Here is a 25,017-nt window from a genome sequence, read left to right on the forward strand (position 1 = left end):
AAATTGATGAAAAACCAAAGTAGCGTTTTAATTGATCTGGAAGGTTGAAACATGGTAACTTTTCTCCCACAACACGGAATGAAATTGTTTACCTCGACATCTGGTTGAAGATATTAAAAAAAATTAAATTTCTTCCTGCGGAACGCAATTATCATCATTTGTCGGAGGCCACGTTGCGAATTCACGTTAATTTTAGTTTTCTTTGAAGCTGCGGAAAAAATACATCTCCGCAACAGCCGAATTACAATTTTGCGAAGAGGGCTGTTTTTACTTTAATTATAATTATTCGAAGCCGAATTTTCATCAGAACGAAGGGGGGTACTCAAAATTAAAGCCAGAATTTAACATGAATAACGTCATCCTTTAATTAAGCTGATTGAGCGATTGTTATTGTCTTCGCATCTTATTATTAATTCCACGTTTAAATGTTTGATGAATACTAATATTAAATTCGCTGTAGAGACAACGGTGCATAATTCTTCCGCGATCTGAATACGTTTCATTTCCAATACACCGAACTCTTAAACAATGTTATTCTCACAAATGCTAATGACTTCCTATCAACTGAAAATGTCTGTTCAAATTACGTTTTCACTTACATGGGTACAGGTTTAAACCTGAATTCACCTTTCGTGAATCAATTAGTACAAAAACTCATCGTCTTCACGTCTGTTTTTGCAAATAATTTGAATAATAAATCTTAGAAAAGTAACTGTTGATTACCTAGCAAGTCTGAAGCAAACTTGTGGCAATAGAATTTTCTAACAGTGATGTTTGAAAACTGTTGGAAATTTAAATGATTCCGAATTATTTTGGTTCTGTTGGTTCTATTCTATTAATATCTGAGAATTTAATAAATATTAAATATTTTTTACATTCTAATTTCTCTTTGTCACATTTTTATTCTACCAATTTTCTCATAAGTCAACAATTGTGAAATCATTAATTTTTATTTGAATGGTATGGAACTGGTGAACTAAACGAATTTCTAACACAGGTTACACCGGGTGTTTTTTTTTTATTTCACCACATAGCAGGCGTTGATGAGTCGATTGTGAACGCACTATACAGGTTACGGATCACGGATCAGCTGTTTAAATCTTACGTTTTACACGAGTAGTGCGTTCACAATCGACTCTTCAACGCCTACTACGAGGTGAGATTTAAAAAAACACCCGATACAATTGCAGGAAAATCCATTAATCCATTAAAAAATTGGCTTTCTTAATTCAATTGTAAGTTTTACATCGAATGAAGAAAAAATCCGGTTTTAACACAAATTTAAATTCACTTAGTACAAAGTACAAATTATTGTTAGAATGTATTTTATAATTCCAAGAAATTACACTAATCAATGTAAACCAGTTTAAAATCAGTATAATTTAGGTAAAAGCATAAACTTACTAGTATGTATTAACAACATTTGTGCGTTTTTTTTTTATTTTGCGTCATTTGGGACGAAATTAATACAATAATTTAACTATTACTGTGATTTAATGCATTATTTATTCTTTTTTATTTTATTAAGTTGGCTTGAAATTTAATTAAAATGGAACATTGGTTTTTGCGGCTTTTGTGTTTCATTTAATAGGTTTTTTAATGAGTTTTATTCTCTAAACCAACAAATGTGGATTTTTAAATGCGATGAGTGTCTCACAGAGGAAGCTACTGTTTACTTTGAAAATGTAAAGTCTACCTAAATGTCAGTTAAAAAACTTGTAAACATAGTCGAAGGTGAACAAAGCAGAAGTAAATTAATTGTGGAATCACTCAGACATTTCTTTACTATGCCAGCTGCTATAAAACTTGTATCAATGCATGTAATGCCTTCGAAGGAGATGGAGCATGAAATCAAGCGAATCCACAGCCATGATCGTTCTGTTGATGTTCCTAATTCGTCTAGATAAAACATGTAGCGTTGCGAGTTTAAGATTTCCTCCGAAGTCAACTTTCTTCTGGTGGTGAGTTTTTAAGTGAAACCGTCATTATATCGGGCGTTTTGGAGATTAATGGAACGGCCAAGCCGTCACGTCCGAAATATTTGCAGCTAATGATGTTACGTCAAGCTCGCTTAAAATTCATCCTAAACAAATCCCGTGTATATGCCGAAAGCAAAATCGCCGTGTCAGCCATAAAGGGCGAACATGACCCTTACGACGTCCTTAATCCTTTAGGTTCGGCATAACATGTTATAAAGGCATGCTTTAACAACGGCTTTGTTTCAGTCAATCCTAATATGATACGGACGGCATCAGCATATATTGTCGGTCTTGCCTTTCATGTAGAAGGAATTAACGAATTTTGTTTTAAAACCACCCTCAGTTCCAAATAACTCAATTAATTACGGCTAAGGGTCACTTAGTAAAACCCATTTTCAGCTGAAAGAAAAATCCCTCGATGAAAAATGCGTTCAAAATAATAAAAAAACATGACTCTAAAGAGCTCAATGCCACTTATGTCCCCGAAGAACGTTTGAATGCGCAACGCAAAACACAAACTTCTCTAATTTTATTAACAGACTGTTGATTTATTCGAACAGTTTCGGGGTAGTTTCGCTGCATATTTATTACTCCTCTAACATAAGTTTAAATAAAACAATTGCACTAGCTCCACAACAAGTTTTAACAAACTTTTCAGCTAACTAGACGCTTTGACCTGGAAATTTGCATTTTGACAGCAACACTTCTAATCACTTTAATGCAAAGTATGTTTGAAAAAACACTACATCGATTAATAATTTCGTCAAGCTGTTTTATTAAAGTCGTCTCAATTTCTGTTGAAGCCGTGCTTTTAGAAATCGATAAACAAGTGCTTTATTTTAGTACGCAATGTCAAATTTTGTGATTTCATCGAAATTCCAGATGAGGACAAGCCTCGTGTCCGGATCTTTTCAAATAAGACGTTGCCATGGTTCCATTTCATCTGGTATAAGAAGTATTTCGTTTTGGTGATTGGTCAATTGAATGCTCTGAATACTGTGCTTTCCTACACATGACAGAATACAAATACGTATTCAAGAACGAAATCATCTTGTAGTCATGTTTACAGTTGTGTTCACAATATTGCAAAATGGGACAATAATAACGATAAAAACGGTATTTTTATTGTTAATTTTGTTGCTTCGTTGGCGAGAATTTTTTTTGGAAAAAGTCACTTTTTTCATTTTGTAGTGATGGCAATTCAACAAGACAAACCAGGACAGCTTGTTAGAATAGCACAATCGATTCAAATTATATCGCACAATTCTGGGCTGGGAAGGCGTTGGAAACCGTCAATTGTTGTGCTTTTTTAAAGCGTAGATTAATTGGAGCATGTTGACAGCTAACCTAAAATTTAGAGCCAAAAAATTCTTTCTTTTTTTCTTCCTTTGCAATGTTTTACATTAAAAATAGAATATCTTAACGATTCTTATTCTCGAAGCAAATAGCTAAGGGCACCCTTTGCTCAAAACAAACATGTTTAATTAAACATAAACGGCGGGAAATTCAAACTTTACACTGTTCTAAACGGTTTAATTTCTCCAACGCCTAGTCAGCCCAGAATTCATTTGAACGCGTGTTAATAATTAACATACAAAAATGACGCAAACTAGTACTGTAGTAAAAAAATAAAGCTGCAATTTTTTTGTGGATTATGTGAATCATAAAAAAATGAAGTGTGCTTAAACCTTAATATTTTGAAAGTAGTTATTCTAGCTTATCTGCAGTCGAGACATGCAGCCATCCAATCTGTACACAAAAAGCTGTTAGCACCCTTGCGTTTGCATCGTAATTTAAATTCTGTTTATTCAACAATAATTCAAAAAAATGTGAATTATCTTTCATACCTTTTATACGATTACTACAAGCTCATTATTAAAAATAACTTCAGTTTTAAACTTCTGGTTTCTTATTTCTTTTCAAGTCGATGCAATAGATTGTTAAAATGTTGTTTGGTACAATGTAACTATTCAATGGCCGTGGAAAATCTGAATAAGCAGTAGAACATTTTTTATATAATTGTTGCAAATTGTAGAGTTACGAATTTTTCATGGTACGTTAGTTTTCAATTAACTTTGGATAGAACTATTTGTGGCAAGTTTGTAAAAAATACTCTTTCCCAGGTAAATAACCAAGAAAAATGATTCCAGGACTATAATAACATAATGATTAATGAGTTTTGGAAGCGAGGTGTAGAATTAAAAATTGTACGTTTCATTCCAATTCCAGACATTTTACAATCGGATAACATTTTTATAATTACGCTTAATCCCATTTTTATCTGTGCAATGCAATGATGCATATAGAAAATTTAAAATATAAAATATTCCTATATGGATTTGAGAACGAGAAAATTACATTAAACGTATCACCCAAATATGGGAAATATATTATTTTATAAGAATGAAGACCCGACTTAACCGTAAAACATTTTTGGCAAATATCTTAATGGATTTCATGCAAATAGGGCAAAAATGTATGTCAAGTATCGTGCTTACTACTGACGTTATCTTCAGCCATTGAAGCAGCTTGGAAGCTTGAAGTGTGTACAGCCAATCCCTTTCAAACTTTAGATAAAATTTCACGGTGACACTAATGGTGAAAAGTAGCAGACAACAGAGTTACCAAATCATTGGTTTATAATAAATCATCAAGCGGAGTAAGTTAATAATAGATCTGTGTTGTCGTGTAGAATAACAAAATTGATTATCCTTCAACGAAATAATAATCCCATTAAAATGTAAAATCTGAAATGTCCAATAAAGTAAGTTTCCACCGCAAATTTTTATATTTTAACCAGAGGGAATAGTAGAAATTGATGCAAACAGTAAGATGGATAAAAAAGTTTCATCTCTCTCTCATTAATTTTATCTCGTCATAAAGGAAAGCATTCCGATCTAAATTTAAATTTTATACTGTCAGACACACAAACTAGATTGATTAATGCTCATGAATTTAACTGAAATTTTCTCATAATTTATAAACTGAAATTTTAAACGTATACTCTTCCAATTCTGCACCAACATTATTTTTTAGTCTTGTATGCAGTTAATTTGTAGCAGCGTTTAATTTTGACGGCACGTAAAATGTTAAATCTAGCGTATGCAGTTTTATCAATAATCCTTTTGGTAATAACACTATTGTAAAGGGATAATCTCATAAACCTGTCTTGCACTGTGCGCTTTTGTATCTGCTCCAAATCGATGCATGCAAATCGGTTTCCGTTCGCTACTTTAAAATGGATCTGGAAAATTTTTCACGAGAGAAATTCCTAGAAGAGCCGTCTTTTAATTAGTTCCTGAAACAATTACGACCGCTGTTCAAGGTGGGAAAGCCGCGTCGCAGTCTAAAAAAATTAAAAATGTACAAGTCTTGTTATGTTAAAAGGTTTTGGCTTAGCGCCGAGAGCAGCGAAGCAAATAAAAACATTGAGAGTTCTCTTATACCGACCTAACATAAACCAATGAGTATGCATTGCACGAAAATCTTTAATAACTCATCTTTTTTTATGCGTTGTGCGTGGCGTGTCCAGATAAAATTTAAATTTATTTTAAGACCTGTTAGAAGTTTTCCTGTTGCTCTATATCGAATAAAATTCGATGCTTGCGATGGTTTGAGTCACTTGTTTATACCTTCATTCACGGTATTTAACGGCATTGTTTAAATTTAGAACTAGTCATGTTTATGGATTATTGACTTTGGGCTACTTCAAATATAACAAAATCAATAATAAATACGGATGCAAATTTTGAGAATCGAAAATTCCGCTAATTAAAACGCAATCAAATGTACTGTAATTTACAAACCAAAATTATCTTGTTTATGAGAAAATCTTGTTATTCCGCAATAATTTTACTGAAAGACAGTAGAACTATTATTAACAATATGTAGTTTCGTCTTGAACAAACTTGAAAAACTTCTAATGCTTTATTTTATTACACATTGGACGGAAACCGTCAAGTAGTCTTGAATTAAAGACGAACAATGTAAAATGATTGGACCATTCATCTAACGTTTGGTGCTCTTTATTTAACTTGAAAAATAAACTGCAAAGAATGCATTTGAAAACCTGAATGCTCCGTTTGAATTAATATAGTTTTGACAAAAAAAACTTTATGGTACGTACAAAATAACAAAGAGAATATTTTGAAACATGTTTAAACAAAAAGAGGAAGAAGTAGATGGCAAGGTACAAAAAAGAGGAAACAAACTTGTTCTAACCACTTCGGTCGGTAGGTATCAGGCGTTCATATACATTTCTCTTCAAAGTAGGCGTTGCAGAGTCGAGTGTGAACGCACCACGGATTACAGATCACGGATCAGCTCTTTAAATCCAACCTCACTTTTTGCGCTGTTTGTATTTTTACTGTGTAGTCTGACTAGTGGTGCGTTCACAATCAACTCTTCATCGTTAAATGAACACCGATATATACCGTAAGGATAGCTATGACACAGTCCATAATGCGCTTGTGCATTGTAAGTTGCAAGGAAAAAATGCAATAATATCTATAATTGTTTATTTAAATAACCCATTTCAGGATTCCACAAATGCATGATGAATTTCTTAATCAAAGACGCGGCACTTTTTCATAGCTATCCTTGATGGCATTTTTTTTTTGCTCTTACGGTACATATTGCACAATATTTTTTCTAAGTGCAGAATTAATAACTATTCTCAATAGTAATTCTCGATATAAGAGAAAGTTTCTTAATATCAAATCACTTTAACTTTTAGGCATAAAGTTTTAACATTAACATTTATGGCATAATATTCTGGTATACGAAGGTGGTTCATTATACATATATTACTACTATTACAAAAGTTCAACCGATGTTATTTCTCAACATACTTACATAAAATACTAATAAACATGCACATGAACATGGAACATAACCAATAACAGACCGTCGCCGTCGTACAAAACAAAGATAAAAAAACATAAGTCTATAATTTCGTTCATTACTTTCTTCACATTAAACATTAAATAGCATCATCATAGAATAAATACCGTTGTCCTAAAACGTATCCAAGAAATGTTTCTTCGATTTTTATTTGCTCACTCGAAAGGTAAATCCTTTGGGAGAGGATTGCTCCGAATGAAATTACTATTCCCTGACAGTCAAAGCAACTCAAAATTGTATCAATTGTCCAATGAAATTGCATTTAGCGATTTGTGCGACAGTGAAATAGTTAGAATTTGAATAAAATAACAAAGAAACTGCGGCTGAAATATTTACAATTAATTGGTTTACAAAAACTTTTCTGTTTTCTATTGTTATGAACAGTTGCTACCTCCGTATGTTGCTTTAATTTTGTTTCTAATTTGTATATTTAATCTGCATGATTTTACTCTCTGAAAATAGATTACTTAAATGTATTTATGCACTTAAAAGATTTAGAATGAGACGAATGTTCGTAGGAAGACGTTTGTTTTATTATTTAAACGTAATTTTAAACTGGTTTGAACTTTATTCCTGTATTTTTGTATCTGACTAGTCACTTTAAGACTGTGACGAATTGGTAAAAACACAGGAGGAAACCTCAAATATACAATACTTAAAATAGTTCTAAGCATACAAAGTTTTCAAATTTAAATAATTATTACTACGGACATTTGAAATATTTTGAGTAGATATTTGTTTATTATTGTTGGTACTTCCTAAAATTCTTCAATTTTATTTAATGTACCATTTTATTTCTTACTGTAATTTTAACAGCATTGTTTAAAATAAAATGGTGCGTTGCGGTACGTCTGGCAGCATCCCAATTTTTTTTACTCGGATTAAAATATTTCATTTGATGTTTTGTGAATACGTATTTTACACATTCAAAAATAAATAGATATGTAATCAGTGGCAGACAATTTTTTTTATTAAATACACAGTGTGCCAAATAAATTACAACAGTTTAAGATTCATTTGAATTTTTGATTTTATATTAATATTATTTATACAAACCAGTAACGGACTCACCTCAAAGGAATACGTTTTTTTTTAGTCAAATTGAGGAAGGCTAATATTACTCAAGAACCAACTGTGCATTTTTTCTTAAAATTACTTCGTCACAAAAACCACGATTTTACTGAACACTAACTATTAAAATCAATACTCCATGTCCTTTTAGATCCGTAAATCAGTAAACTACTAAACGCTAGTTGACGGTCGTTAATTTACGGCAACATTGCTTTTAAGTGCAGCGCAAATTCCCAATTTAAAAAAGTCGTTTCGGATGGGAAAATGGATTTTCTATTCTTGGAAAAGAAAAGTTGGTGATCGAGAGCGGCGCCATTGTAATAACATTAATGGGTTAATTAACGTTTCCTCTGTTGGCGAAAAGCTTAATTGAAGATCAAACTCCGATGTTTTGACTAACAAGATCAAAAACCCTAAATCATGCAGTATTATTAAATCTTTCCTCGTGCAGCTTAAATAAAACCAGGCCCGCCACATAATCAAATGTATTTTCAGCCTGAAACTTCACGAAAATTTGTAACGATCCGTCCATCATTCCGTGTTATATGCAAAATTGTTTTCACGGAACACTGCGGCGAAAGAATACAAATATGGTCTGATATCTAAGTCATGTCAGGATGGCCGAATTGTTGTTGTCGGTTTTTTGACGTTATTTTTTTTACCCGCCCAAGCATTTATATTCCAGGCGAGTCATCAAAACGAGTTATCATTGTTAGTAGAACTGTTGATGTATTTTTCCCCCCCTACAAATTGCAGCAGGTTTTTTCCCGTGCATCTGGAAAAAATCTAATATTGCAGGAAAATGTCACCAGGTTGAATGAAACAGGACGTGTTAATTACGACGGAGAAAAACAGAAAAACGACTGGGGGGTGTGATCCTCTGGATGCCATTTTTCCTGTGGGATGATGAATGGACTGTTCTGGCCGTACATTCTTCCAGAAATATGCCGATAAATTCTCTAAGACTACTTTTGTACAGTCACACTGTCATGCGGAAAATATTACCCGACAGGAAACAACTTCGGCTCTTGGAAAATCGAACAAAAAACGCGGCGTACATGTTTCAGCACTGTTACGATTTTTTTTTATCGGAGACTTGTTTTAAACTGAGTTTGAAAAAAGTTGGACGAACAGTTCCGGAGTTCATAAATGTGAGGCAAACTAGGTGACAGAGAAAATGTATCGGCTGACAGATGCGAATGTTATCAAATGCATTGACTTACGTTGAAAAAAGTTTGAGTCCCCCGAAAACTTTCCGTTGTGACTAAATGTCAGTTTAACAACTATTAAATTTAAATTAATTTCACCAATTGAAAATTAGTAACTTTTTTGTGGTATATATATTTCTATAGTTTCCGTGCATCTTTTTATTGTTGCTTATCATATAATGATCAGAAACACCAAATCAGTCACAGGGATTTTCAGTTTTGATTTTATCACAAATTCGTGTTTGTTTTTGAGACAAATGATTGGATTGGAACAAATTAAATAGTTATATTTTATTTTATGAGTGTAGTTTATTTGGTACAGCATAAAGTTCTCGGAATCGAAACAAAAGCGACACACGGAAATGAAAGCTTTGTAGTGTTTGTTTTTGAAGTTGTGTTTCAATTTACCAGAAACGCTGAATAAGAGGACATTTTAATTTTACATGTACTCTACTTGGTACGACTTGTTTCTTGACGAGCTATTTTAAAAAGCGTATTTCATCCCAAGCCAAACATATGTATTTTGTTACAATATACGTTAAGAATTTATATAAATTTATACTTTTGTAGGTGGTGTTATGAATAACAGAAAGCTAACGCATTTTCTGAAACTTCTCTTAATTTAATAAACAATTAATTATAAAATGCGGCCGAAATGTCTGTTTTGCGTTTGTAAATAAGCTTTCTTTTCAAATTATGTCTGTCCTCGGCTTGTAAATTGTCAACGCAGGGGTTTAAAAAATACTAGAAAGAATCGTTGGTATTTGGCATAGATCCAAACATTTTCACTGGCAGAGATATAACATAAGGTTCAAATTCTAAAGTTTGACGTGATTTAGTGGTTCATAAACTGTGGGAAATAGTGCAGTACCTTCAGTTATGTATTTTTTATATAAACAAAATAATCCAAAAACAAAATTTTATGTATACAGGGTGATTTATAATAGGTGTAAAAAACATTGACATCGTGTTCGGTAAGTCATTCTAAGAAAAAAATGTTATATGAATACAGGTCCTATTTTGTTTATTTACATCAGAATGTTGAAAATACTTCTTCATTACATTGGTTATGATGACGTTTATATTCAATTCAATTTTTCTATATTTATTTATGTTTCAATACATTTGTATAAATAAATTTTGAAAATTGTCAAATCAATGTGCAATGGTATAAAAAAATTCAATGCACGCTTTGAAATGTCATACAAATGTCAACTCTACCCCATCCACACAGTTGCCACATAAATTTTCGTACATAGTTGCCATACTTCCACAATAATTTTGAACCACTCAATATTTATAGGCAACTCGTATTGTTTTGAATCAATCACCAAAAATAATTAACTTTTTAAAATTGCTTTTAATTGGACTTTTCGTGCAAAGCTTTGCAATAATCTTCAATAAATACTCTTGTAATCATCTTCAAATACTAAGGATGTTAGTTTACTTCCAATTTTTATTATTTGTACAAATCGGTTCCTCTTTGTCGGTATTCTGAAGTAGCAGTCTTTCTTTATTATGCCGACGAAGAAGAGAAAATATACATTTTCCCCAATATTATGACATGACAACATATAAGTATAACTTTACTGTGTTAAAAATTAAAGAATAACAGGCAAGATTATTCTTATGTTTTTTTCTTGTTACGTCTTCACTTTGAGTGAAAATGTTTGATGTTATTTTTAAATATAGTTGAATAACAAGCAGTATTACCATATTTTTTGTATAACTATCAATGAGGAAAGAATAGTATTTTTTGGATCCGTCCACATATTTTAAATTTATTTACGGAAGCTTGCGTATTATACATATTTACTTCTGGATCTCTGAATCAAAACAAACTTGTAATTAGAATATTTCACACGATTACGTCCATTCAGAAAGTGGATCTGTTTTGAGGTTATTTTCGTGGTTTACACAACAAATTATTACACACAATAACAGCAGAAGCGGGTCAAGGTGGCCATGTGTTGATTCGTCCAAAATGTAATTCGCCTAAAAGATAACAATATTAAATTTGTTAATGAAATATAGTTCTGCTTTGTTTAATGAATTCGCGCAAGTCTTTATCTTTCTGTTTTGGTATTAAAACGGAGCTATTTTTAGATTGATACTGAAAATCCTGCAGCAGAATCAAGTAAAAACGCGATCCAACTGAAAAAGATCGCAACCTTCCAACACGTAATATTTTAGCGCGGTCTGAAATAACCGATCGGGAGCTTAAAAGAACGGAAAAGGTAAACAGGAAAAGGCGAAGGTAATAAATAAGGGAATGATTTCAGTATTTTTTGCCATTAACTCTGTAACCAATCACTAAAACGGATTTACGCGGGCATAGTGCAATCGTTGCGGAATCGGAGACAGTTCTTTTTTATATATCTCTTTTTATTCATGAGTTCGATAGAAAATTCCATCATTTCCATCGAGATCCCAATTGTGAGATATACACAAGTCCCGTATTTCTCCTATGAAATCACCGATCAGCGCATACATGATGGTACCCGATAGGTATTCAAAGCTCGCACTCGACAGCTCTAAAAGATTCTATTCCCCATTTCACTGTCGTGTCCTGAAATCTCTTCACACACTCCACACTGTGCGAATACAAGCGATACTAATTCAAAGGATTCGTTTAAGATAGGTTTCCAAGCTTTAGAGCTGGATAACTTGAGAGCTATTATTTACCATTTAGTCCTGAAATTTATTTTACCTTCACAGAGTCAACACCGAATCGGACACTTCATTTGGATTAATATTTGTTCACACACTCTTCGGCTGTAGTACAGATTATTGTCGATGATAGGGAGAGCTTTCATCGTAAAGTCTGCACTTTCATGACTTTTTTTTATAGAAAAATATGCCGAAGGTTATGTGATCAATAAGCTGGTAAAATGGAAAGCGCGATCGTAAAAGAAAAATGTGAATATGAGAAATAATAAAGGCCTTTTATGCGGGAATATGGCACTGAAAAATGAAATGGAAATAAGACAGCAGGTGCTGCTTTCAGTTTCGGTTTCGAGGATTAGTCTCAGATTTGGGTAATTAATTTCGATCTGAGGGTTGACCTCAATGCCCTTTTTTATGCACAGTAAAATATTTATTATTATTGAGTACCTGGCCCACAAACAAGAATCAATACTTTTAAAAATAATTCCGTTCTTTTATTGAGAACTAAATTAATGAATTTATGGCGGCTGAGATATTTAGAGTGGCATCAAATTGGCAATGCATTCTATTTAATTACCAGTCTGCGGATAAAACAAATGGGATGTGGCGTAATTCCAATAAATTTTGTAGCAACACCATCTAACTATTTTCAACGGTTCTCGGTATTTTTATTTTTGTATTAGTTCGTAGATTTCGCGTCGAAAAAATTATGTCAACATTTTTAAATTAATCTTTGGAAGAACCTGATGTTTGTACGCTTTTCTTTCAACTTGGTGACAAAAAGATTGAATTTACAGTTTCCTATTAATAAATATCATCCCACACTCGAAAACAAATTGTGTAAAAAATGCTGCAACAGTCAGTTTCTAAACACTTTGTTTTTTTGCATAACTTACAAATTTGTCTATTTGATATCTAAACTACATTCAGGTTGTTTTGGCATAATCAGAGATTTGAGGTTATCAATAGCGTCAATGTCTAGTGCATTGTTGTCAGTTTTACTAGGAGTAGTAAACATGTTATGTTCATTTTGATAGACACTTTAGTGACGGAAATCAAACAGTGTGTCCAACGTTAAAAAATTAATCATGGCCTGCCATTATGCCAAAACAACGTGAACAGTATTTAAATGATGTATGAACGTATTTTCCGTTTTAATAAAGAAAAATCAGATTAGCTTTAAGGATTCATAAAATGAAACAAGAGCATTCCATTCTGTTGTGTGGCTGTTGGCAGTAACGTTTCAACTTACGACCTTTGTGATTGACATCTGAAGCGTAACAGTACATACGATAAAAGTGCACTAAAAACAAACTAAGCGGTGCTACACTTTTATGTATCCTTCATGGTACAAGTATTACAATGGTTTACTTTAAGAGCACTGATTTTATAAGCATAAATACAGCGATTGTGGGAAACAGAGCGTAGAAGATTTAACGAAATTTTCAGAATAAAGCTCTATACAAATTGTTACCTTCAGAGAATGTATTTAAATGAAATTCAGTAAAAATGTATGATGAAAAGCTGAAGAAAGGATCACTATGTTAGAACAAGGAAGCACAACCTTGGGAATGGAAAAAGGAGCCAACTCTTGCAGCGTGCCTATTCCAAGGACTTTTAATTGAACGTAGGAATATCATGTAAATAAGGTCGCTTTTGGTGTGTCATTCTGTTTGGGGAGTTAATTTCCCGATATTATCTCTAGAGTTCGAGTGTCTCATTCTTGAATTAAAGTAGAACAAGTAAATAAATTATTATCTCTGGAAGTAAATAAATTTACCCACAAGAAGGTTTAATTTGGAAACGACAGTGGACATAAAGAGTTTGTTAGCAACACAGCCACGGTCAAGTGCTTTGATTACCGAGCTGCCAAACGCCGGAATGTGAAAGCGACAAGGGCGAGAAATCAATTTAAAGTTCCTACCGTCCCATTGTATTCAAGAATATAGGAGCAGCAGTGGTGGCGGCGGCTTCTCAATCCGGTGTGACCTTATATACCATGCGCACCCTTCCCAAACGCATCATCACTTAATTATCGCCCCCATTACGGCTGGAACGCCACGAATAAATCATCGGCTGTGTGGTCCTCGTTAAACACTGTTAAATACATTATTTATTAAAATTAATGTCAGAAATTATGACATTTGGTGGGTACAAATTAAAACCAACAATTAATTTATATTTATATTTAAATACGGTATAAAGGGGAAATTATGAGTACTGTCACCGTCGCCAAAAATGTTGGCACTGGAAGTAACAACAATCTACAAATTATAATGAGTGAAAGAAAATAGCGTTCAGAAAGATAATGTGCACCCACATTGACGACATATTTTTGTTGTCACCAATGAGTAAAAGTTTACGTTTTTTATTGTGTTTATTTACGGATTTTGTAATGTATTGCATGGTTGAAAAAAATCCAAATCCAATCATAAATCAATCGAAAACTGAAAATAAAGCTGAATATCAATAGAATCAATCTGAACGCTCCAGCGGCAAAAACCGCTTTCTTTCTCTGATAAAATATTGGCAACTTTGTTTAATGCGAAACAAATTATTAAAAAAAATGTGTGCAATTTTATTTATAGGGTGAAAATCAGACGGAGTAATATTTGGCATATGTTATGAATAAATAAAAATGTAAATTTGCAATGGAGGTATATTTACTAGATTGAAAAGTTTTAACAGCTCTAAAACGTGACAACACATAATAATCATACGTATTCAATAAAATTTCCAAATTCCTTCCAGAAAAATGTTAATACATATTCCGTTTCATTGTTTGTCATGAATAACAATAATAGTAGAAGTAACTTTACATCATTTTCCCGAATATTTTAATACTGAACTTTAATAGTTTGACCCTGAATTTCTATATTATAGAATTGTAAGAAATAATTTAACACTTTAACTAAGGTTTAATTATCTACGAGTATTATCAACGCATAACTTCAAACGTTATGTTATCGCCACGATACACATTACCGCACTAGTACGGTAAAATCAGGCCAGGGCAAGGTAAACTGGCACGTTATTGTACTTTTTTTGCGATTTCGCTGATTTAAAGTTGCAAAAGTCTCATTTGCTGCAATCTCGATCTCGAAAAAGTAGTGTATTTTCGTAATGGTGACAGAACCCTTACTAAATAAAAAATATCTCCAGCCTACTAATTTATTATGTGTACTAATTATTTCTTAGTGATAACTGATAGTAGTAAATAACTATTGCACTGCTTAAGGTTTGTCCGTACTCAATAAATTTAAACTAATATCCTTCTTCTGCGAACCCAGTGGAATTAATCATTTCTGCTTTCCTTCACGGTTTCAAAAAGCTGTGGGGTGGTAAAAGGATAATAATTGAACAAACCACTAGCTAAGCCGAAACTTATCACAAAAGCTTTTAAGTTACGTCGATGGTAATAAATTGCTTTTTTATCCAGCCTAAAAAAGATAAATAGACGTCATTTTTCTTTTGTATCTTCCTGAAAAATAGTTTCGTTTTCATTCAATTTGTTTTGTAATAAATCCCATACGAAGCACGGACATTTAATTAATTAGCTCCTTGACAAACTTCGAAACGTCGTAATTTTTTATTGATTTGTTTTGTTTTTTCATTTTACTAATGTGGCGCGGAGTTGAAGTGATCTCGTCCATGCTCAAAGCCAACAAAATGAAACTTTCAAAGTGCCCTCGAGCTATGAAGAAAGTTACCGTTAGTGTAACTTTGGCTTCTTAAGGCGTAGTGTGTGAGGATCAAAGTAACTAGTAATCCACTGTTGCGGCTAATTTTTCAAACATGTACTAGAATCCTTTATCCTCTATTTGTCTCCACTGGTTTGGTTCTTCATCAGAGTCCACCATCGTAAACTCGATTCCTTGCGCCATTGATCAGTTAGGTTTATGATTATCGTAGCGTCATTGAAATTTATTAACTGCCTAAAGCAACAACTCAAATTCCTGGATCTAACAATTGTTGCTTTGTTATGTCGGTCTGGACATTTTTTTTAATTGATTGATGAGTTAAAAGTTTTCTTTGCAAGATTCATTTTGACTGCATTAGCAGAAATATTTCAGTTTTAAAACGAGAACAAAAAGGAAGAAATAAATCGGTAATTTATTTAAGAACGGAAGGAAAAAAGAGTAAATGGTGTATGGAAGAGTGTCATTTTTTACGACGTGATAACGTGTTATATAAAGTGGTACTTTATGCCGTTGTATCGTTAGGGTGGTCCCGGCTTACTAATTTACGAGTTGAGGGTGCGATTTTATGGAAAACAGCAAGGAGAAATCTGAATTTTATGCGTGGACTAAACTAAATTTCGCTAATTACGTTCATTCGCCAGTTGGGGGTAACTTCATAACAGCAGTCTGAAAAAATTCACATTTCTTCTTGTTTAATTAAACACTTTCCATGTGACCGGTGAACCATTAGCATTTAAGTGTTTTTCAAACAGAAAAATATTCATTCATTTTTTTTAACGCAGTTCCCCAAAAACAACGAATACACAACCCGACAAAATATGACTTGCGGAACGGGGTTTTAAATTAAATGTTAGATATTTTTTCTACCTCAAAACTCAAATATCTGCAATATTTTAATAACGATTGGCCCTATTATTTTTTTGTAAGAGGAAAATCGTCATTAATTATGAATGAACGTTGTGTAAACATTTGCCTTGTGATGGATGTGTTCTTTTTTCTTGGAACTAGCGTTTTAACTACATACATTTTTTTACTATTTTCTTTTTTTCTCGTCGAATATAATTTCTACCGAGCTCTTTCAAATCGATGCATTTCAACGCAAAAATTATAGCGTTCAAATGAAATCCTGGGCTGGGAAAGCATTGGAAACCTTCAGTTGTTGTGATTTTTTAAAGCGTAGATTAATTGGACCATGTTGACAGCTAACCTAAAATTTAGAACCAAAAAATCTTTCTTTTTTTCTTTCTTTGCAATGTTTTACATTAAAAATAGAATAACTAACGACTCCTATTCTCGAAGCAAATATCTAAGGGCATCTTTTGCTGAAAACAAACATGTTCAATTATATTCCGATTAAACATAAACAAATGTCATTCGTGTCAAACGGCGGGAAATTCAAACTTTACACTGTTATAAACGCGCGATATTAAAAGATATGATTCGAATCGCGCAAACTTACTACTCCAACTGCATTATTCATCTCCTCTATTATCACTTTTCTTATGAGTTTGATGCGCCTTTTATTCAAGAATAGGGAAGTTATAGAAATTTCTATATTCTATTTCTCAAACAAACATTTTCTATTTTTATGACAGCAATAACAATCTTTGTTTAGTCACTAACAAGGAAACACTAAGGGCTTCATCGATTGAAGACAACGAAAACAAAAAGCAAATATATCTCACGGTTTACTGTAAAGTGCAATATATTCCAACAAGAAGCACTCACAAAGTGCAGCTTTGCTAAATTTAGTATCACACTCCGCTGCAGGAAAATCACAAGGGGCACACCCCCGTATCTTTGTCTTGGTTTTTATTCTTCGAAGTCCACCAGTTGAACTTCGCTCCTTGCACAATTTCAAAATTAGAGACCGGATTCAAATATTTATTTACCTTAGACGAGTAAGCATACATTGGATCAAGAGTGTCTGTCTTTCTTTTGACGTATTTCTCACCCATTTTCACGTTATAATTACATGACCTTGAACTGATAACATACTGAAAGAACTTCCTTGACGCTTACAGATGCCGACTGAAGTGTAAATTGGAAGTTAACCACCATAAAAAGAAACGTAATTAGAGTACACACAAAGTTTCTCGCTTGAAAATGAACCAAAAATCAAATTTTCGCGACCGGAATGTCAAGATGACCTTCGTTATCATTAAAACACAACATCAAAGGGGCTGCAGCGTGGGAATCTTTGCTAACTGCGTCACTAATGTCATATACAAACTGGCACTGTGGCCAACCATCTCCTGCACATCACTCTAGGCTTAGTCCCTTCTGGGCTAACCGCGTCCTTTGAACCGGGCTCAAAACCGAATTGTTTCAGTCACCGGAATATCTCCGGATCTGACAGCGTATCTGCATATTCTTCGATGAATTCCAACACAAAAGTTAGACCGAAACAACGAAAAACTAGACAGACACCTCTTTAAATAAGTGTTTTCATTGTAAATTAATCCATTCATTCAGTACTAGACTGTTTGCGTTCCCTTTCATAACATCATTATTTTGTAACGATTTAATTATTCTGTGTACCAACTCCGATACTAACTTATAAACTAATCATCATCTAAATTGTCTCCTGTTTTGTGAATGTCTAACGTCTAAAGGACCAAGAAACACGCTCCAACCAATTAAATTAATTGCTCGTTAATGTAAAAATAGCAATTTAATTTAACCACCGGACCGACACACAATAATTATCTTTGTATGTCGCTTTGAACATTTTGTCTCAAATTAAACACTCGAAATACTTTGTTAACGAGTGAAGTGGGGCAAGCAAACACATCGATGTAAACACACCGTATTCGTCGAACATGCAAGTACACGCAGAAGACAATAATCAGTTCTCGACTGGGTTAGTTTCTGAGTACGTTCTAATTTTCGAAACAGAGTTGAATAGGGCGAATGATTGAGAATGTGAGAACTTAAATTAAGTAAATTTGCACCTAATGCGATGCTTGTCCGCTCTAAATCATTCGATGGAGCCGGTCCAAAGTCATTAAGAAAGTAAAAGTGGCAATAAGAAGTAGATCTGCATAATTGATGGGTCATTCCCTACGTTGGTGTTTTGAGGTGATGTAATGGAAAATTCGCAACATACTCGCTTCTGCACATACATTGTTGATGTGCACGAGGGAGGTGTTAAATGAGGTTCTAACATAAAAAGGAAGAAATATGGACGAAAAAAATAACACGAATTTGTTAAGGAGAAACCTAAAAGCATTGCAAGTAGGTGTTAGACGCTCTTATTTATAGTCGTCGCGACGCGACGTCGGTATTTCGAAGGAGCGCATGTGGCGCGTTAGAATTACGCGGAAACAAATTTCAATTGCAAACTTTTACTGAATGTCCAAGAACGTCAAAATATCCAAAAGACACTCATCAAATAAATGTACACATAAAAATTGCGATTACATTAATAACGCAACGTAAATAAATAGAGCGGTTTTATGACCACATCAAAGCTAAAATGCTTCATAAGAAATTGATAATTTTCGGGCGAGTCAAGGGGAAATACGAAATAATTTGTTACGTTTTCGTACGTTGTCAAGGTCGAGTTTATTCAGGAGAATCGTGTAAATTTGAATATTCTTGTTACGTAATGGTGCAGGTCAGTATCTCTGCTTTGATTCTTTGCTGATTCGCACCATTTGCAGCCACAAAGCAGTTACATAGTTTTGTAACTGGAACACAAAGAGTAGATTTGGCGCTATTGGTACTTACAATTAGTAGGTAGCTGTTTCGTGATGAATACGGTTAGACGTCGTGGAAGCAAGTTTGCTCAAGATGTCACGAACAGGCGTGTTATTCCGACTGAATATTCTTAATTAAACAACGATGCCGATTTGGTCCAACGCACATCACACACAGAAAGTCTTATTGATTGCTACTTAGGTCTATAAATCCGCCAATTTTCCGAGATGAGACGGACCACGTTTGTCGATGAAAGCAGAACAAACAATCGTATCTCCTACTCTCAGAGCCGTAGGTGCTAAATTAAGAGCTAATTCACACTAAACTTAAGTAAACTCGCCGTGACTACTCAGAATCCAGAGAAAATAAAGTCGGCCGAAAATCTGCATCAACACAGGTGTCGACTGCGAAACTGAATTAAAGCAGCAACAGTCCCACAATCTAAACATTTGCTCACGAAATTTACTTGTTTTTATTTGGCACTTGCTGTGGTGGTAGATGTTATGCAAATTTGGACAGGTCTTATCGGGTTAAGCACTTAATAGAAAAATGTGGTGCGTTCGATGTGAAAAATCTTAGAACATAATTGTCAAACGAGCTGAGTTGCACAGATGGATAACACAGAGCCGTAAGCTGAAAATGGCTCACTTAGTAGCTTTCGAGAACAAAGAGATGTCATCGAGCAGAAAGTAATTGATAATCTCGCTTTCAGTCTGCCGTACACGCTGATACAAAAGGATTTACTCATTGCACTTACACTCCATTGAGATAATTAATTTCCCCCGTAAATGGAATGAGATTTGGTACAGCAATCCAGGGATTTTTACCCGGGTGAAGTGTACAACGAAATTAAAAAACACATCAAACCCTTTTTTAATTGAGCAAACGTAAAAATTGTACAAGAGGATTTGAATTATACGACTTGGTTGTCACATTTAATTTCAATGAAGATGCAAAAACGGTGGATGGTTGCTGGAGTGTTGGAAAAACGCCATGAATATAATGCAGGATTGTAAGGAGCGAAGCGATTATTCAAGCGCTTTCTAGAGCACACAAAAATAAATAAGTTCGGATGGAATTTTAGACGAATACATATCTACGCAAATCCACGTTTCAGTTTCAAGTATCGGTAAAATCCTGTGGTCGTGGTATATTTACTTAAGATTTGTCTAATAAAAGTATGAGTATAAAACCAGGAAAAGTAGATCCGAGGAAGTCACGTAGAGAAACAAAGTAATGGATTTTTCCCTCACCTTTTGAATAACGAATACATTTCGAACTTGTACATTTGGACATTTAAATTCTGGAAGACGCTGATAAAGTTGACGACATTTGAGCCCTAGACGTCAAAGTTTGACTCGCCAAACAATTTTCAACTCACATTCTGTTCGCTCTTAATTTGCATTTAATTTACTCAGAAATATGTACGTATATTTTAAGATTAATTACGTCCTCCGAGTCTTTTAGGTATTCACCTGGGTCGAGTAGAATTCCAATTCATTACAATTCATATTAAGGATCGCTTTCCCTTTTGAAACATTTCTTTAAGTAGCACGATTCTAATCCGCAGCGAGTTTTCATAAAGCCTCGTTGTCATCATCAAACAAAAGGAGATCCCAGAAATAATTAAAATTTAGACTAATTATCAACATCGAAAACTTTATAGACGGTAATGAATTAAATGCTAATGAAGGTGGAGAATTAAGGCTGATCAAGAGGGATAAGCAGACCAAAATTTTCCAGCAAAGTTCCAATCCGACGTTTCATTTTGGAGGCAGCAAAAAACCAAAAAGAGAAATGTAATTAATTAAGGACGTGATAAAGAGGAGGTAATGATCGCGGAGGAACTTTGTATTTTCAAATACTTTCTTGTGGAGTTATTTTATGACAGTCCTGCATTCGAATTTTACGAGTGTAGTGGTTAAAAAAACATTAGGACACGCCGTTAGGACCAACAGTCCGGGTATCAATATTCAGCAATTTGTCCTAACACGATACCATCACATTTCTGTTTCCGTTATACTAAATGGCTTTATTCCGGATGTAAACGTCAACCAAATTGGTTTTTTCGATGTTTACGGTAACGAAACAACTTCTTCCAAATATAAAACCAAAATCAGAATTCAATACCTAAAGGGCGACTGTAATTAATTGTTGTATTCATTTATTGATCTGCGTGATACACCACCCTACCTCACTACTACTTTTAATAACTTCGTCAATTAAATTTAACTGAAATGAAACATTGAATTTGCTGCCTTGAATGCGCTTTAGAAAAACTGAATTATGCAGTTGCAAAATGCAAGTTTGATTGTTCAGTTAATCCATTCAAACGGGTTCAATTAAGCTTCCGTGTGTCAGCATTTCCATGTTTATCGATGACGGCTCGCATATAAAACCAGGCACTACGTGACGATCGAGAACTGAGGAAAACGCGGAACAGGAGACCGGGACGGGACGCAAGGCGTCATTCGATGACCAACCTCGAAGGTTACTACTCATAGTTCCAGAGTTGGATGTTTAAGTTACGAAAGGACAATAAATCTTCATTCAGTTCCTATTTTCTTTTTTTACTCTGACATCAGAAGTGGGATAAAAGACCCGAATAAGTGGTGCAGTGAAAAATAGTTGCAGTAGTGAACAAGTACGCAAGAAATAATGCCCCGTTCACGAGCCGCCTCGAGATCACGCTCCAGATGTGGACCCCGGGACTTGGGACTTCGGAGTACCAGGTCCAGGCCCAGATTTCATGACAGTCGACCTAAGTATCGCAGGTCGGGGAAGGAAGACGGCGTCATCGTCGTAGGACCCCGAGGTCGACAACGGAGGGTCGTTCAGGGAGAGCTCGGAAGCGACACCCGAGCCAGAGTCGTACCAGCTCCTATTGCACGGAGAAGACGGTCCCGCGTCTGAGTGAGATTATATTTAAGAGAATGTCGGACGTGGTAAGATGGGTAAGACAACGAAACGAGGTAAGCGACGGGACCATTAGCAGCCAATATTGCATATCTCCGGTTGGACGGTAGAGTAACGAGCCATTTAGCCCTATCAAAATTGCGGGAACCAGCAGAGGTCTAGTACGGAGGTCTTCCGACTCGTTTTTTTACCCGGCCGAGTGGAAGGAGGGGTTAACGCAAAATTTCGTTCCGAAACGCGATCCCATTAGCTTGTTATTTAATATGTTCGCTGGCGTCCCCAAATCGCGCTAACCGTCGTCTTTTGAAAAACTCGCGCTAATCCATCAATTGAAAATTCCACGGAGTCCGAAAGACCAGGTAAAGTTGGTACTGGAAGGTATCAAGGACGAGAAAAGGAAATTCACGATTTACGCCGCGGAAAATAAAGAACTAACACCCTTATCGGCCTCTTAAAAACGCCAAAATCATCGGTTACGTCATGGGCGTCAGACGCGACGCAGTCAAGTACCTCTCGGGTTCCAAGAGGAACACGACAAAACCAGAGCCGAACAGTAACTAGAGTAAGATGCTTTACGTGAAATTAACGGGCCACGTACGCCGCTCGAATTTCATTCTAGGCCGGGAAGAATACTGATCAATAAGGACCGAAACGGGACACAAAACTCATCATTCGCCCACTTGGACGATCCATTATTTTAATTACTCTTTGCGGACTACATTGGGAACCGAAACTCGCACACGTGCGGTCTAAGATGTTGACGGTGTTTTACGAAATACGATACCCTACATAACGGAATTCTGCGTCTGAGGTGTTGACGTCTTAACCAGACAGAATTTTACCCAACTACATGTACTACGGGAAGATGTTCATATTTTACGCAAAAATAAACCTGATACCGACAACCAACGGTTTATGCGTAGGCTGCGCGTTACCGGGTGAATCAAATAACAAACCATTAACCCTTTATGCGGAGATTCTAGGCGTAATGACCCATCTGCGTGGCCTTTGCACGTCTACACGAAATAGTTACGACAAAATCTACAAATTCGGCAAGGACGCTTACAACGTCGGATATTCGAAACTGGCGACGACCGCTGCGAATCGGTAAATACGTGACCAGAGACGGGGTTAACGTGAGATGGAGGAATTGGAGGAGATGGCAGGCCTTTTGGATGTCCTCGATGAGTTCCCTGAGTGCGGGACTGATTTATAATTCTGAAACGACGCGCCGTTAGGTACTATCTTGGCGGAACGCGCATCACCGATCAACCACCGGCCGCGATCATTTTTATATTTTTTGAACGGGACGAAACACGAAACCCCCATCCCATACGCCGCGTTTATCACCCAGACAATCATTGCGAACATTCGGCTCGGGCTAAATGGCAACGTTGATAAATCCATCGAGATAACTGCAAGCTACGCACTAATGAGGTATCGACAGATGACACAGGGTCAACTGGAACTAGAGAACCGGGAGATCCCCCATGCGGCGGCTGTACGAGCACGGATGGAGTAGGAGACTGCCGAGTACCGGGCTGAGCAGAACAACGTCCGGACGTTGTGGAGGATCTGGTGATGATCCGCGGCGGCAGCCAGGCGACCACGGGTACCAGTCGGGATTTGCTCCTGAGGTGGCGAGCCCCATCCGAGGTAGTGGAGGTGCTGGGCCACGACCGGGACGAGATAGCGAACCTCCCGGGGACTCCCCGATTGCAGTTGCGGGATAGTGGAGTGGCGGCGGCAGAGAGCAGGAGGCCGTGGATCCACTACGGGGAGAGGACAGTACTGGTCGAGTACTGGACAGGGCCAGGGAGGGTGGTGAGACCCTCTCTGGGGGGGGCTAAACTCGTGATCGGTCAGCACTCCGCCTGTGCGAGGCGTCGAGGGCTGATTTGCAGGTGTCTGATGCCCAGGTCACACGGGCCACGCCGGTGCTTCGGAGGTGACCAAACGTAGATTGCGGGCCGAATTAAGCGCCTCTAGTATTAAGTTCGCTTAAAGCGGGGGTATATCGTTCCTTTAGCATTAGTACGTTCCTTAGTTATAGTGCGTTCTTTCGTAGCGTTTATTTCGAACATGTATCACATTAATCTGTAATACTTGGCCCAAGTTTGCAAAATTCACAGGTTGTGCTGTGTGTCCTTCCGTTGGGTCGACGAACGTTTCGGCATGAATCGTTCAGGGACAGTTAGTCTAGTCACCCTAGATCGGTAGATGGAACCAGATGTACAACCTGGGGTTATAGTCGGTACATGTGCACTGTACCAGGTTGACAGAACCCGCTAGACTTGCGTAGATATTAAGTTCGTAAAATCACTTAGAATAAGAGCTTTGGGGATTAAGCACGACGGGATAAATTGTTCCGGTCAACAACTGAAAGATGTTCCGATTTCAGGAAGCAAGCTGGGTAGTCCTGGATTGGCCGTCATCCGCGTGCCAGTGCCAATAGCGAGGACGCTATTGCTTGTCAGGAAGGGCCGTGTCAGCATTTCCATGTTTATCGATGACGGCTCGCGTATAAAACCAGGCACTACGTGACGATCGAGAACTGAGGAAAACGCGGAACAGGAGACCGGGACGCAAGGCGTCATTCGATGACCAACCTCGAAGGTTACTACTCATAGTTCCAGAGTTGGATGTTTAAGTTACGAAAGGACAATAAATCTTCATTCAGTTCCTATTTTCTTTTTTTACTCTGACACGTGTCTGCTCTTATTTCAGGAGTTATTTGCTATGTAAATAAAACTAATATGAGCAACAGCGCTTTTGACGCACGAGTAAACATCATTATGGAACTGCTGGAGCGGCAGCGTTCCGTGTATCTAGTGGAGTCAATGAAGGTTTTTACTTTTTAATCTCAAGAAC

The 25,017-nt window shown here is 35.9% G+C and overlaps 1 protein-coding gene across 9 annotated transcripts in view; it reads right to left on the minus strand.

The window, feature by feature from the left end:
• Oct-TyrR (Octopamine-Tyramine receptor) overlaps positions 1-25,017 on the minus strand; it is a 106,111-nt gene that overhangs the window by 36,585 nt on the left and 44,509 nt on the right. For 3 of the 9 annotated variants that reach the window (XM_069054684.1, XM_069054685.1, XM_069054682.1), the window contains one exon: positions 13,752-13,924. The exons of 4 other annotated variants lie outside the window; for them this stretch is intronic. The gene's annotated coding sequence lies outside the window, so the exon portion shown is untranslated. Of the gene's footprint in view, positions 1-13,751; positions 13,925-19,260; positions 19,595-25,017 lie in introns of those variants that run through there. 2 more of the 9 variants (XM_069054687.1, XM_069054683.1) reach the window with 1 other exon arrangement.

This window comes from Tenebrio molitor, chromosome 7 (assembly GCF_963966145.1).
Source record: "Tenebrio molitor chromosome 7, icTenMoli1.1, whole genome shotgun sequence".
Lineage (NCBI taxonomy): Eukaryota > Metazoa > Arthropoda > Insecta > Coleoptera > Tenebrionidae > Tenebrio > Tenebrio molitor.